This window comes from Sceloporus undulatus, chromosome 1 (assembly GCF_019175285.1).
Source record: "Sceloporus undulatus isolate JIND9_A2432 ecotype Alabama chromosome 1, SceUnd_v1.1, whole genome shotgun sequence".
In the NCBI taxonomy this organism is placed as follows: domain Eukaryota; kingdom Metazoa; phylum Chordata; class Lepidosauria; order Squamata; family Phrynosomatidae; genus Sceloporus; species Sceloporus undulatus.
Genome location: NC_056522.1, coordinates 361,363,965 through 361,380,070, shown reverse-complemented (window position 1 = coordinate 361,380,070; position 16,106 = coordinate 361,363,965). Strand labels below are relative to the sequence as shown.

The 16,106-nt window shown below is 40.0% G+C and overlaps 1 non-coding gene across 1 annotated transcript; it reads right to left on the bottom strand.

Moving 5' to 3' along the window:
* Positions 1-3,274: 3,274 nt before the first annotated feature.
* On the bottom strand, positions 3,275-3,376 carry LOC121920112. The gene has a single exon (XR_006101652.1). It is a non-coding gene; the product is annotated as a U6 spliceosomal RNA (small nuclear RNA).
* Positions 3,377-16,106: the final 12,730 nt, after the last annotated feature.

Genomic DNA, 16,106 nt, shown 5'->3' with positions numbered 1-16,106 from the left:
GACTCCTGGGATTTGTAGTTTGTTGTGGTGCCAGAGAAGGCCTAAATATCTCACAAAAGTACAAAGCCCAGCATTCCATAGCATTGAGCCATAGTAGTAAAAGCTGTGTCAAACATTAATTCTGTATTAATTCTGTTGTGTAGATGCAGCCATTGACAAGACAAAGCAGGAGAGAAGGCAAGTAATAAAGAAAATAGTAAGAACAATAAAAAACATAAAAAGTAATTTAATACTGCTCCGGTGAACATGCTGGCTGGGCAAGTCTGTGAGTTAAAATCCAAAATGTAACTTTTCTAATGTCTATTTTTTTGGAAACCAAGCATTGCCAACCTTCTTTTGTTAGCAATTTGAAAGGCAACTCAACACTTGGGAGATTCATATCTCCCTCACCCAAATCCCCTCTTGATCCAGACTATCTTAACTTCAACAGAATAGTGTCAGATTATACTGCGGTAGTAAACCATTCCGGGAGAAGAGTGGGATGTAAATAAAATAAATGAATGAATGCTACTTTAATTAAAATTCTGGGATCTGTAGTCCAAAAAAGTAAAATTCTAAGCTCTCTAGTGAACTTATCAATCTTTTCACCCAAGTCCATACTTCCAGAGGTGGAGTACAATTCCTTCTATTATATCAACATGGTCAGTGCAAACTAGAGTATGAGATATTAGGAGGGCATCATGATAGGAGAGGCTGACATAGGTTGCAGCTTGATATTGCCCAGTTTTATTTACAATTATTGCCTAACCCTAGTCTAAGCTGCACTGAAGAAACAAGGCAGGTTGACACCGCTTTAACTGCCATAGCTCCATCCTATGGAATCCTGGGATTTGTAATTTGTTGGGCACCAGCACTCTCTGATAGGGAAGGTTAAACATCTCTCAAAACTACAAATCCCATAAATTCATTGCATTTAGCCATGGCAGTTAAAGTGGTGTAAAACTGCATTATTTCTGCAGTGCAGACTAGACCCCTGAAAGAGGAGCTGACTTGGTTTCAGGAACTGCAATATTTGAACGCCCAGCAAATCAGTTTCCGACTTGCAAGAGAGCCAGCGATACATCTGCCTTCAGTATCTTGGCTGCAATCAGTTTTTGATTCCCGGCAGATCCTGCAATGATGTTGAGAGGACAGAAAGAGAGAAGCAGGCGGCATGATGAGGGAGGCATCTGAAAATTGGTCCAGAGATGTCTCCAGAGACTAGTCATGACAAAAAAGTTACTGCACAAGCATTTGGAAGAGGGCCATTGAAAACAACTTGTCCTCATTCCAATTGAGCAACTGTTAGCAGAAACTTTTTCAACAAAGGCCATTTAGGGACAGATGGAAAAAGAAAGGATGATAATAAGGAAAGAAAGAACTGGATAAATGCTATTTACCTACATGGAGATGTGAAAAATTGATCATCAGCAGGGACACATAGACACATTTGGGAGCAACCTCTTACACTTCCTCATAGTGTATTCCTGCTTGTCCTCTGTGCTAGAAAGTCTGCCATCCATTTTATACATGAGAGCTTGGAAAAGTTACTTTCTGAATTGCAATTCCCCACACCTCCTTTGCTAGCATGCTGGGAGATTCTGGAAGTTACTGTATATACTTATGTATAAGTCTAGAAATTTAGGTCAAAAATTGACCTAAAAAAACCGATTCATCTTATCCATGGGTCAATGTAAGTACTGTACTTTAACTCTTATTTAGAAGACTGAACCATCCCCAGGTGAAAAGCAAGAGTATAATCTGTCGTGGAAGCACTCAATCCCTCTAGTCTCTCATTCATCCAGCCTTAAGAGTGAACACAAAGAGTTATGTCTGCTGGAATTTTGTAAGTTCTTTAACATTATTTTGCTTTGCTTCATCCTTTAGATCAGTGGTTCTCAACCTTCTTAATGCTGCAACCCTTTAATATAGTTCCTCATGTTGTGGTGACCCCCCAACTATAAAATTATTTTCATTACTACCATTGGAAATATGTGTTTTCCGATGGTCTTAGGTGGCCTCTGTGAAAGGGTCATTTGACTCCCAAAGGGGTCGCAACCCACAGGCTGAGAACTGCTGCTTTAGATCCTTTGCTATATGCTCCTAAATTTTACCCTCGACTTATCTATGGTTGGTAGCAAAATCCATAATTCTGGTCCTAGAACGTGCCCTTGACTTATACATGCGGTCAACTTATAGTGAAATATATACAGTATATTTCCATGCTCAACCACAGACACATTTTCTACAAGAAAAATGACTCAGATGCAAATAAAATGCAGGTGACAGAAATACTCTTGACCTTGGATTGAAGGTAAATAGAAGAAAGATGACAAAAAAGCAAAACAAAACAAAAAAGCAAGGCTGTCTCTTGCAAGAAGCATTGGACATATAATAAATATGAGGCAAAAGAAGGAACTCAGAGTGGGAGTGGGGGGGGGAGAGATCATTTAATTTCAGCATTTATTGATTTAAATCTATACTAGAGTGTGAGAGCAGCAGGCATGATAAATATTTATTCCCGGAGGGACACGAGTGAAGAAGCTGTGGCATCTTTATAAGCATGGCATTAGGCAGGATTTAGAAGAATGGGCCACCCCTCATCCATTATTCAGCTGCAGAAGTTCACCTGAGGTGACTACTCCAGTCCAAAGCATGCCACAGTTGTTCTAGTCACTCAGGTCTCATGTGTCCTGTGCCTGACATGGACTGGAATCACGTCCGGGAGTGATAGGAATGCATGAAACCGAGGAGAGGATATCAATCTTGCTTAGAGCTTGGAAAAGTTACTTTGTAGGACTATAAATCATGCAATCGGCCAGCTATCAAGTTCAAAGTATTCTGGATGCTATGGTAAAACAATACAAAACAAAACAAAAATTCCAAGGTCTGATCTTACCCCATGTAATATAGGCTGGCTAAAGGACAGGGCAATCATATTTTCTGAAAATTGTGTACATCAAGCTATTATTTTACACAATTCATTCTACTTCTGCTACTCAAGGGGAAGGCATAGAGGTGATGCTTATTCCTCACTTTCTTTTGATTCCAATGAATTTACCAGCCCTTGCTCAAATATCTTCAGTCACAGCATGACAACTAGAAATGCGGGTTGTTGTTGTTGTTTTTAAAAGTAAAGGGAAGAAAGGTGAGAACTTCATGATACTGAATTATTTGTTGAATAAATATTTCCGACTTTTTTCCTGTGCTTGTGTAAACTCCTCTCTCCAACGAAGAACCAGAAGGCAAGTATAACATTCACAAAGGAACCTGCAACTTGCTATTAATTCTTTTTTTTAATATGGAACATTTCACGAATTTGCATGTCATCCTTGCGCAAGAGCCATGCTAATCTTCTCTGTATTGTTCCAATTTTAGTATGCCACAGTATGCTATTTAGTATGCTATTAACTTGAAGGGCAAGACACAATTGAAACTATAGCATGTGGGAGATGTCTATGTGTGGGGCAAATGGTATACTTCATTGGGGACTTGAAAGTCTTGATGCACCTGGACTTGGCTGCACTCTTCTTTACTATTTGGGAAAAGGTGAGGAAAAACAATAGATTGTGCCTGAGGATATTAACAGAACCTTATTTCTGTGTATATCTATGCATTTATTATACAAATCTTGTGATAGTAGATAGACCCAATTAGAAGCAGACAGAGCAAACTCAGGCCCCATACAGACTGCCAAAATAAAGCTGCTTCGGGTCACTTTGGAGGTATGCTGTTTAAATGATGCATGGCTCCTAAGAGTCTGGAAGCTGCACCAAAGCTGTGATCTAGTCCTTAGGACTGGATCATGGCTTTGGCATGGCTTCCGGACTCTTAGGACGCATGCATCATTTAAACAGTATACCTCCAAAGTGACCTGAAGCAGCTTTATTTTGGCCTGTCTGTATGGGGCCCATAGCAACATTCTGAGCTGCTGGCCCAATCCCAACCTAAAGCTGTAGTCTAGATGAAGGTGCCTCCGTGCCTCTGTGTTAAACTAGGATTGTTTTCCCCTGAGAGACAGAAATATTAGATTCCCTCTATTTGATATTTGACATCTCAAGAACTAGAAGTTCCTGTATTCCTTGAGCACTGGCAGGAAGAACAGCTGCCTGGTGGAAGCACCACAAGACACTGAGGCCAAGAGGGATTTGCAGGTTGCTGAATAAGGGCCCGAACAGACAGGCTGCTTTGGATCACTTTGGAGGTATGCTGTTTATATGACACATGCATCTTAAGAGGCCAGAAGCTGTGCCATAGCTGCGTTCCAGTCATTAGGACTGGAGCATGGCTTTAGTGTGGCCTCCGGCCTCTTAGGACACATGCATCTTTTAAACAGCAAACTTCCGAAGTGACCTGAAGCAGCTTTATTTTGGCCTGTCTGTTTGGGTCCTAAGTATCTAATTCACTCACAGTTAGTTTCGGTGCAGCTTTGGACAATGTTACTCTGAACACTGAAGCATAGTGTCAAAGGAACTTAGGCGCGGTACAGAGCACCAAAAAGAGGAACCTCCCCAATGCCTCTCTTTACTCCACAGGAGCGCTGCAGCAACCAAATTGTGCAGCGCTGCTGCGGAGGAAGAAGGGAGCGCCCGGAAGTGGCTCCTTTTTGCAGCGCAGCTGCGACGCTGCAAAGCACCAGAGACGGCATGGTGATGTTGCTGCAGCGCCGCACCGTTTGGACTCAACACAGCTGCGACATCATCACTGTGCGCACCGTATTTACAGCACTGCACAGCTGTGGCACGTCCATGATGTGCTAGGGTTACAGTGTGTGTGCACGCTGCACCCTCGAGCAACCCTAGCAAGTCATGGGCGTGCCACAAAGGGCCTGTCTGTACAGAGCCTTACAATCTTTCTTTTACACTCTGTTTAATCCTAAAATAAATTTTTCCAGGACCCCGGGGAACTGGAAGACATGATTCATAAGCATGACACAGATTTTTCTGTAAATGCTTCTTGTAAAATATTCCTCACAATAAGTCTTCAAGGGTGCACCCACACAGTAGAAATAATGCAGTTTGACATCACTTTAACTGCCATGGTGCCCTTCTACAAAATCATGGGATTTGTAGTTCTGTAAGGCATCATCATTCCTTGGCAGAGATACACATTCCAAGACTCCATAATAGTCTCATTATTTTTAGGAATGATTTATTATTTAAGTGTTATTATTTATAAGAATATTTTAACATTAAAAACAATTTAAAACATTCTAATCATATTTTTTAAACTCATAAAAACAATTTTAATTCATCTTGCCCCCAAATCTGAATATTAGGGTCATAACATGAGACATGGCAATTCTATATTTTCCCCAGAAAGGAAGTACAAACCTGTCTAATCCTTATTTATTTATTGCATAATGCTTCATATGGGACCAACACACATTGCAGAGATAATCCCATTTGAGATCACTTTAACTGCCCTAGTTCAATGCTAGTTCAATCCTAGTTCAATGGATTCTGGGAACTGTAGTTTTGTGAGATATTGAGGCTTCTGTCGGAAAGCTCTGGGGCCACAATAAACTACAATTTCCAGGATTCCCTAGCACTGAGCCAGGGCAGCTAAAGTGGTCTCAGACTGGATTATTTCAGCAATGTGTTTTGGATCATAATGAAATTGTTAAGGGTGAGATCCACTGCTAGCCACAACTAGAATAGACACATTGTATCAATGGGAGTTAGAATTTTGACAATTTACAAAGTAGATTCAATGGACCTGCTTAAATTTGGATTAGCAATTGAGTTTAGCCCTAAATGATTATTAAATACATATGTAACACTTTCAAAATAATACTTGGACAGAAGGTGATGTAGTCACCTATTGTTTACTACCTGGAGCACCTGGGGGAAAGTTAAAAGGACACAAATGTGGTGACTTAATATGGGACAGTGTGGTATAATGGTGTGAATGTTGGACTACAAGTTTGAATCCCTGCTAGCTCATGGCAACCCACTGGGTGACTTTGGGCAAGTCACACTCTCTTAGTCTCAAAGGAAGGCAAAGGCACCACCCCCCAAACAAGTCTTTCCAAGAAACCCCATGATAGATTCATTTTATGTTTGCCATAAGGTGGAAACAACTAGAAAGCACACTGCAACAAATAGTAGTAGTAGTAGTAGTAGTAATAGTATTGGGCCTCACATTTAAAATGTGTTATTTATTTTTAGTGTCACTAAATTAGTAATTTTCTGGGTGAAAGAATATGCTTACTTTTAAGATTACAGTTTGCATAAACCTACAGGCAGTAAGGTCACAGGAAGTCTGGAAGCTGCAGTCAAAAAGGTACCTTTGAAGGCCTCATTCCCACTACCTTTTCAATCGGATTGTGAATTGGTTTGAACTGGTTCAAATGACCTTGGTTCCCACTTTATCTGAATGGCTGAAACCATTCCGGGGGGGTGCGTGCGTGCGCTAGGCCCATTTAACCCGTGTCTTTTTCTGTTTCTTTTTCAATAAATCAAATCTGCGCAAGTGTGAACCACATGTGGACTGGAATCGATTCAAATTTCCTCTTCGGCCGGCTGGAACCAAATCATTTTGAATCGATTAATTTGTGAATGGGAACCACAAGTAGATTGTTTTGGAGGAAAAAATATGATTGGGGCAAATGTAGTTGGGGGAAAATGCGATTGGGGCAAATGTTGTGGGAACCATGCTCCGCTGTTGAATCGATCCATTGATTTGGATTGCACACCGATTTATCTGTAGGGCCAAAAAAGTACCTGAGCAGCTGCATGGGAGGATCTGAGAATTGCTGCAGTATCAAAGAATGGCTGGCAAAAGATAATGTACAAAAACAACATGAGAAGGCAAACACTGAATGATTTGCTGGTCATTCATCTTTCATCAAGAGTCTCCTAACATGCTGACTGAGCTGGGATGCCTTTAAAGAAAAAGTATGTACAGTATCATGGTTGGAAGAAAGCCATTTTGCACCATTTGGGATTAAATTCCTGGGGTTCCTGGAGCAATTTTTTGCATACTCTTAGAGCTTGCTGTGGCTTGGTGTTCTTGCTGGTTCCAGCGATGTGGGAAAGAGGTATGGTGTAGTGGGAAATTAAATCCTTTAATAAAAACCAGACCAGCACAGAAAGTTCTCTCTCTCTTTTTCTCTTCATATAATGCAGGCTTAATGGCAAAGCGAATGTAGCATCCAAACTGGAAGCAGTGTAACATCCAGATAAAGTGAGAGATTTGTCAAAGCCAATAACCTTATGCTAGGGAGATCCCTAGCTACTCGCTGTGGGGTAACAGCTCTTTCTTCTTATAAGAGCGTGGGAGAGAGATGAGACTCCAGAAAGGATCCCCTGCTTTGACTCCTGTTTCCAATTTAGTAGTTTGTTTGTGCATGCTTGCAAAAACACGCTTAATCTAAAAGAAGTATTGTCAGGCAATGTAAGCATTTGGAAAGTTTATTGCTGCCCAGTGCCACTATCCCCTGCCCTGTCTATAAGAAGAAGAGGAGGAAGAGGAGGAAGAACAAGATGAAGAGGAGGAAAAGGGAAAAGAAAGATGATGATGATTTGGAGCTTGTCCCTTTAGCCGGTGGTAGAACATGTGTTCTGCATATGTTGTGGTTGTTTATTTCTAGAGCACCTGAGAAAAGTCAAAAGTGCTTAAAGCAAAGAGTTTGGGACCCAATAGGTGTTTGTGTAACAGTCGGCGGAGAGCACATCCTTTTCTGTAAACGAAGCTCACAGACATCTGATTCCTGGCAGTGCTACAAAAGGTCTGATACTACAAGAATGCTGGATTATGAAATGAGCAACACATTTTACTGAATGCAAACTCTGTGATTTGGTAACAACTGTGTCTCAAAGAACTTAGACGGTTGGACAATATAGAAGCGTAACAACAAAACAAGCAAGCCCTTCCTAGCAGTGTAGGTTTTGCTCTTTGACATGACACAGTTATAGCAATGTGACACCTCTTTTAGTACCAAGGCTGCATATAGATTTATAGTTTGGTGGGGCACTAGAGTGCTCTGGCTGCACATTCTAAACATGTCATGAAACTACAAATCTCAAGATTGTGTAAAATATTGCCTGGACAATCAAAATGGTATCAAGCTACTATAATTGTGCACTGTGAAATGAGAGGCCAGCACTGGAGAATGTATAGCCCTCCAGATGTCGTTGAACTGCAATGCCTTTCAACCTCAGTATAACTCTGACTAAGGGATCATAGGAGCAACCTATAATCAGGATAAACTGATAGAGCAGGGCAAAAGGCAGGGCTAGAGCTTTCAGAAGTAACTAATGATTGGGGTGGATTAGAAGCTCATTTTGGGGATTAAACATGTTACCAGCCTATCCCCATTTTTACCAATACTAGGTTTAAGGCTGCTTTCACACTGAATAGGCAGAGAGACACAGGAGTCTACTCACAATGGGATACAGTCAACCAATCCATTTACAGGACATTCTACCAGGCCTCTGAGCCAAACATTGTTTGAGTCAATTTCCTAGAAAACATTGAACTGGGCAGGACAGAGAGTCTTAGTAGATCAACTTAGAATGAACTCTCACAGCATGAACTGGATTCAAAAAGGGATGTTATTAAGGAAGAATTTGATGAAATTGATGATATATTGTGTGTGAAAGAGAGACAGAGAGAGGAAGGAAGGAAGGTCTCAGTTGTAATCCTTTAAGCAAAACTAGGAAGTAAGGAGTTACAAGAATAGTTTTTTTTGTGGTTTTTTGGGGGCTATGTGGCCATGTTCTAGAAGAGTTTATTCCTGATGTTTCACCAGCATCTGTGGCTGGCATCTTCACATAGCCCAAAAAACCCACAAAAAACTATGGATGCTGGCCATGAAAGCCTTCAACAGTTACAAGAATGTTGGGTAGGGAGGGTATAACAAAGTTACATTGCAAAAGCAACACAACTGATAAGAGCAAAGCTGCTTTGAGTAAAGGTATCTGGTTATTTTCAAATGTTACTTTTAAGAATGTTTTAAGAGGCATTTTATTAGGACAATTTCAGGTTTTAGGCCATTCTCTTATCAATCCTAAGGTTCCCCCACTCTCCGAAAAGCAACAGCAAGTAATGGAACAGTAGCAAAGCAGTGCAACAAGTAACATGACCAACCAACATTCCCTTTTACTTTTAAGTACTATAACAAATAATTGAACAAATTACTGTACTTCCCTTTGGTTTTAGGATCTACAAATAGGCTTAAAATGTCAAATGACAACTTTATTCTGAAGACCCTTGAAGACCCCCCCTGTATGACTGTGCATGGCCTCTCTGGTGATCAACTGCCAACTATCTTTAGAGAAATTAGCAACTCCAGACTAAAAGAATACCAAGTAGAAGCTGTATGATTTAGTTGTGCTGCATTTAACTCTTTCCTTCCTAAGACCACCAGTTTTTAAACCCAAGAATGTGCTTGTATTTTTAATCTCCCCAATGATGTAGCAAAGAGCGGTTGCTCTGCCCAACTATTTCTTGCTCACTCTTGCTTGCTTTCTTCTGTGCATGTAATAGAAAAGGACTCCATATTTGCATCAGTGTGGTTGAGGGTGGGGTGAAGGTGGTTGTGGCCTAGAAAGGAAGCACTTGGCAAAGTGACCGCAGTTGGGGAACTTAAAGGTAAACACATGTTCTTTGGGTTGTCATCTTGGCAACTCTGAGTTCATTTTAATCACAGCCTGTCAACGTAAGAGGAAGCAGCTGTCTGTACCACCATTTCTTTTCCTTCTAGTATTTCAAGAGAACGCTACCAAAATAAATAAATAAATAAATAAATAAATAAATAAATAAATAAATAAATAAATGTTTTTTTAATAAAAGGATCTCACAACTGGAGTTTGAAACTTTATTTTTTTCTAAAGGTATCTCCCCAAAAATAACTTCTCCAGGGTCTTCTTATAGCACAGGTTGTCTGAATGCCTAGATTTTAACCATTCCATTAGTGAGTCCCCCCCCAATTTCCCCCTCTGTGCTTAATGTAATGTTGTTTGATTTACTACCTTTGATTTCAATGCTGTATTCAAACACACAGAGAGTTTTCTGTGGAAATTATTTAATTATAATATTTTTAATAACATAAAGAGAATATCATATACTCCCTTATATTTGACCAATAAAACAACAACATTACCACACTTGAAAGAATACTATTTTAAAGGACATATACTTAAAGAGATTTGCATCTGGTATGGCTTATATCATCAGTTCAACTTTCATTTGTTCTGGTATTATTCACTCACTCACTCACTCACTCACTCACTCACTCTTCATTACTTTTGAGTTCCATTTCAGGATGAGAAAAATCTGAATGAGTACAACTAGCTGAGAATTTCATTTCACTAAAGGATTAATTGCAACTGAACTGTGGATAAGAGCCTCTATGTGAGAATGAGTGAGTGATATAGAAATTTTTCCACAGAAAATCATATCATTGGATTTTTATCTATTTATTTATTTATTTGGAAAAAAAAAAGATTCCACCTCACGTCTCTGTACTCCATGCCCCTTTTTCTTAGGGCTTATCCAGAAAGAAAGAAAAATAAAGTCTCTGGAGGTAGCAAAACTTCCTAGTTTTTTTGTTTTGATTTTACCTACATATTCTCAGGGAAGTATCCAAACTCTTTCTTGATTTCTTGTGTTGATTTCTTGTGTTGCTTGTTGTTTCCTGTGCTGATTTCAACAATTTCCACTGAAACTTTATTATTATTCAGACATTATTGTCAAAGTGCTAAAGTGGTTTAAAAATATTGCACTAGGGAAACATTAGGATCATACTGTTTTGGCGCAAATGTTCCTTTTTCCCTCACTTGATCTCTGTTGAATCTGTGTCCTGGAAACAATAGCTGTACTTACTGGTGGTGATCATTTTAGCTAGCTCTCAAATAATACAAATAGACTGTCAAGAAGAGAGACTTTTCATTTTGGAGAATACTGGATTAATTTAAACTATCCTGGGAAATGGAAACAAAAAATCTTTGATAATGCCAGGAATCCCCAGAAATATTTTAGAATGAAGAAAATGTCATACACATCTCCAAAAGGGGCCATTCAGACTACCTTTTACCCCGGATCAGGAACCGAATTATGCATGTGAAGTTCATACTGTATTCACCTCAAAACTCCCACAAGCGAATCCGAGGCTTCCACACCCGTTTCAGGGCAAATGCACCTTAGCACGGGTCATTTGGAAGTGGGGTAAAAGCTGTATCTTTTGAAAAAAAACAGGTTCGGCGAATATGAACTAGCCCCCTATCATGATTGGGGCAAGTTCACGGGAGGAATTTAGGTCAGAGGGAGGGCAGAGGGCGGAACTGGAGAAAGGGTGGAAAGAGTGACGGAGGAGAAGGAGGAGGATGAAGGAGCCGGAGGGGAAGAAGGGGGCCATGGAGGGCAGTTGGGTTAATGGAGCAGGAGCAGGAGGACAAGGAAGGAGCCAAAGGGTGCCAAGAGAATCGGTGAAGGAGGAGCAGGAGGATGATGATGATGATGAAGAAGCCAGGGGGAAGAAGAGGGTCATGAAGGGCAATCTGGGTAACGGAGCAGGAGGAAGAGAAGGAAGGAGCAGGACGAAGGGTGAAGTTCAGGGGAGGAATTAGGTCAGAGGGAGGGCACAGAATGGAACAAGCTTCCCTCTCGCACCAGGCAGCTTTCTCTCTCTCTCTCTCTTTATTTTTTTAAAATTATTTTTTGACAGACTATGCACATGTTTTTTGCTACAGGTAGATAGATATATAGATAGAATGTGGCTCCTGCCTGTTCACTTTCCCTTTCATTTCCTTGCTTCCAGCAGCAAGGAACTTTGCAGGAGGCTTTTTTTCTTAACAAATGCTACAATGCAAATGTTACAAATGTTTCTCTTTCCAATTTGGCAAATTGATACAGAATGCTTTTGCTACTTTCTCTAAAGAATTCAGGGGTAGCTGAGGGAAAGCAAAGAATGCATGGCATCCTTTTCTGGCATTTTGAGGTGAGGAATTAATTAATTAATTAATAATTATTATTACATGTGTATGAGGCACTCTAGGGTGGCAAGGAGGGAGGATGTAGGATGCAGAGATGGCATTAGATTGCATTTTGGGGTTGAAAATGGGGCCAAGGGAAGATCCATAACCTGCAATGACCCAAATACCCACAACACACACACACACACACACACACACACACACACACACACACGAGGTTTTTAAATTTGACAAAATACGCACATATTGGCACCTGTTTTTTTAAAAAAAAGGAAGGGGGAAAAGAGGGAAATCACCCATCCAGTTGCCCAGTCGCTGTAAGAAACGTCACCTTGACGAAAGCGGAAGAGAATTTGATTGACAGCAAAGGAGCCTTTTTTAAACCGGTTTGGCAAATGAGAACTCTCCCTGGAGCTGCATGGCATTCAGGGTTAAATTACCCCGAGGTAAATAGTGGGCACTTGCTTCTGGAGAGATTCGAGGGGAGGGCATCCGGATCTACCCAGTTCCATCCACTGCAAATAGCTCAGTATGAATGGGGCCTCACTTTGTACAGGAACAAAACCTGGGACTTTCACGGACCCTTTTCTTGTCTGGAGAGGCTATGATTTACAGTACAGCACCATGAAAACCCACCGGGTGACCTTGGTCGAGTCACTCTCTCTCAGCTTCAGAGGAAGGCAAAACCAGATCACCTGATAGCTTTGCCCTAGAGTTGCCATAGTTCAGAAATTACTTGAAGGTACAAAACAACAACAAACATGTTTACAGATCTTTACTTTATTTTATTCCTTTAAAGAGTAAACAGATTCTTCTTCCCATAAATTATGCATGAGCAGGTGGGGGGAGGGGGGAGAAAATATAACTAGGTGTGTGTTCACTACATTTCCAGGAGGCTAAGTGCTAACAGCCCAGAAAATATCTTGAGACATGACAGTGGTCTTCAGATACCTGGAAGATTTCTTCTAATTCTATAATTCTATGATTTTCTGAGTGGCAAAAAGTTCTATGCTTACCTGAGGCTGTGTAAGTCACTGAGCATAAAGAGGAGCACACATTCTGAGCAACATAGCATAGCTATTTCAGCATGCCCTTGAAGCATGAAGCTAATGAAAATCTTAATGCAGAAGCCACTCAGTCCCATCCTATTTCTGACTCTTAAGTACTTAATGTGAGTGAAATCCCAAATATGCAAAGCATCCTCATTCCCCATGGTGAAGAGGCTAGAACAATTAAGACCCTGCCATTATGTTCCATCAAGCATTATGTTTATTCCAAAGAACAGGATGAATTTGTAAGATGTTCACTGTGACCTGGAGGAGAGTTCAAGACATGTGACTGCCCTCGTTTTTTCCAAAAGCCCAGACAAACCAACCCAGTTTTCTATTCTCAGGACTAGGGGAAGATCAACCCATGTTTGCCTAGAAAATAATTATTCTGCCAAGTCATTTGTGGGGAAAGAAAACAATAGTTCAATAGAAGACATAGCCCTGAATAATGATGTTGAATTCAAGCATCTGGGTTTGGGACAAAGCTTGAAAATGTTACTTCTTTGGACCACAATCCCCTATACTGGCTGGTTTCAGGAGGATAGGAGTTGACTATTAGTTAGTGATGGCATCAAATCTCAACAGTAGAGAGATTTTAATATGAATTTGTGTCATTCATGAGTCATTTATGAATGAGTGCCATTCCATCCCTACCTTCTGAATTCCCCAGTAACTTGGAAAAGATATTATCATGTTGCCAGTTGTTGATAATATTTTGTTGTCAAGTTGGCGTCAACTCATGATGTCTTACAGAAAACTTGTAAGGACCCCAGAAATCAACAGCTCTGCTCAGGTCTTGCAAACTAAGGATGATTTCTTTCTTTCTTTCTTTCTTTTTTTTTTTGAGTCAGTCCATCTGTAATACAATCTTCCTTTTTTCTCCCCTACTGCTTTCCACTTTACCAGTGAGTCTTGTCATCTCATGATATGTCCAAAGTATGATAGCCTTAGTCTAGTTAATTCGGCTTCTAGTGAGAGGTCCTGCCTGACTTGCTCTGTTCATGGTATCTGTAGAACTCTCTTTTAGCATCACATTTCAGATGAGTTGATTTTCTTCCTACCCGTTTTCTTCCTGTCAGCTTTCATAACCATACATAGAAACTGGAAGGATTTGTGGCAGGGCCAAGTGACTTTGGGATTTAATGATACCATTATCATTATCATTAGGTGTCATGACTGAGAAAGTCCTCCCCCATGTTGGTGAGATCAGTACATCGTGCAGATCTTATTCCTTGGATAGTCAAATATGGGGAGGAGATCCCAAGCCATTTAGGGCTTTAAAAACCATAACAAGGACTTTGAATTCAGACTAGAAATGTATTGACAGGCAGTGTGGTTCTTTTAAGACTGGCAATACATACTGACTATATGATATGCCATTCATCATTCGAGCTACTTCATTTTGCACTTGCTGCAGCTTCTGAGTCTTCTTCAAGGACAGTCCTGCATAAAGCACATTACAGTAGTCTGTTTAGAAGGTTAATAATGCATGGACAACTATGGCTAGGTTATTTCTATAATGGAATAATATGAGTGGAAAGGAACACTTCACTGTAAGTTATGGATAGGCAACTGTTGGTGGTTAAAGGGCATGTTGGCTTATTCAAGGAACCTTGGAGAGCTGCCTCCCACTATCCCCATCCACTATTTTTGAGGAGGTTTTTTTTTTGCTCTGAGTGGCCAATATTGCTATTTTGTTTGGACTTCCCTGGATCATTTTAGGCCCAAGAAAATGCCTTTTTCCCCCAGCAGAAAGTGAAAAAAAGGCCTTTCTTGGACCTAAAACAACCATAAGGCTGTGAAATGTGGCAAAATTGTCTCCTAGATATTCTAGGATGTATTTGAGGCATTGTGTTACCATTTCTTTCCAGAAAAATGTTCAGGGCCCTGGGAGGCACTTGGATTCATCAAAATGGCCCTTGGAACTGCCGCTCAGGCTGAACTTTCCCCACAAATGTTCTAAAGGTTCCAAACCCTTTATTATTATTATAAAAGAAGCAAACAAAGGAGGCACTGTTGTCATATGAAATACCTTGGAGTCGAAAAATGAAGAGGTATTTTCATTTCTTTATTTCATTCATATAGATGCTGGTATGATCTATGAAATCACTCAATATGTATTAAAAGATATACAGTATTCTAATGGAAGCTTTATGCTTGGTGTACATATACATAGACACACACATATATAAATACGAACCCCAGAGTCCCTGTTTTTACACTTTATTTAATATTCATCTAACAGTTCATCCATCTCCTGGCTGTCCAATTGTTTCAGGTTATAATTCTGCAAGCCAATCTGTTCCTAAATTTGATGACTACTTTCTTAAGCTTCCCAGCTCCATCATTTGTTTTACGATTCTATAGACTTTATAAATAAATTATGTTCCTTCGCTGTGAAAAAACATGATCCTTAGGTTTCTACAGATCACTTTATACAAACATACCATGAAATTAAGCGTTATTTTTAATAGCAAAAATATCACAAAAATAAAAAAGACACAGAAACAAAACAAAAACAAAAATCTCCACTAAATTTGACAATACTTTTTATTGGCTGGCCAAACGGTTTACTATGGAATGTCCCATGACCTAAAAGTAGACAAACTGTTCATGGAAGCCTTTGAAAAAGATGCAATCTCTCCTTCCTTCTATGCGCTAGTTTCTGGAATAAAACTTTCTAACTCCTCCTCTTCCTCAGACTTAGCTTTTTCTTCATACCATGGATATTTCCAGTTCGTGAGTTTTTAAAAATCTTCTTTTTTCTTCTTCAGATTTTATGTGGCTTGACTTAGTTTAGTGAAAGTTGCCATATGTTGCTCTGCTTCAGAGAGAATAATGTCTTGGACAGCTCTAATCAGAATATATAGTAATAAATGCCGTTATTACACAGCTAATAGCATCCACATATCAAAAACACACCATTGAAGGGTTTTACCGCAATGAAATAGTTTTTGCTTTCAAGAAGGAAGGGTAGCATTATTTAATCTGAGAGCCAATGTGATGTAGTGGTTTGAGCACTGGACCAGGATTCTGGAGATCAGGGTTCAAATCCTTGCTCAGCCATGGACAGTGATGTACCCTTAATGAACTTGGACTCAAGTTGGACTCAAGTCACTTCAGTGATTCAACCTGGACT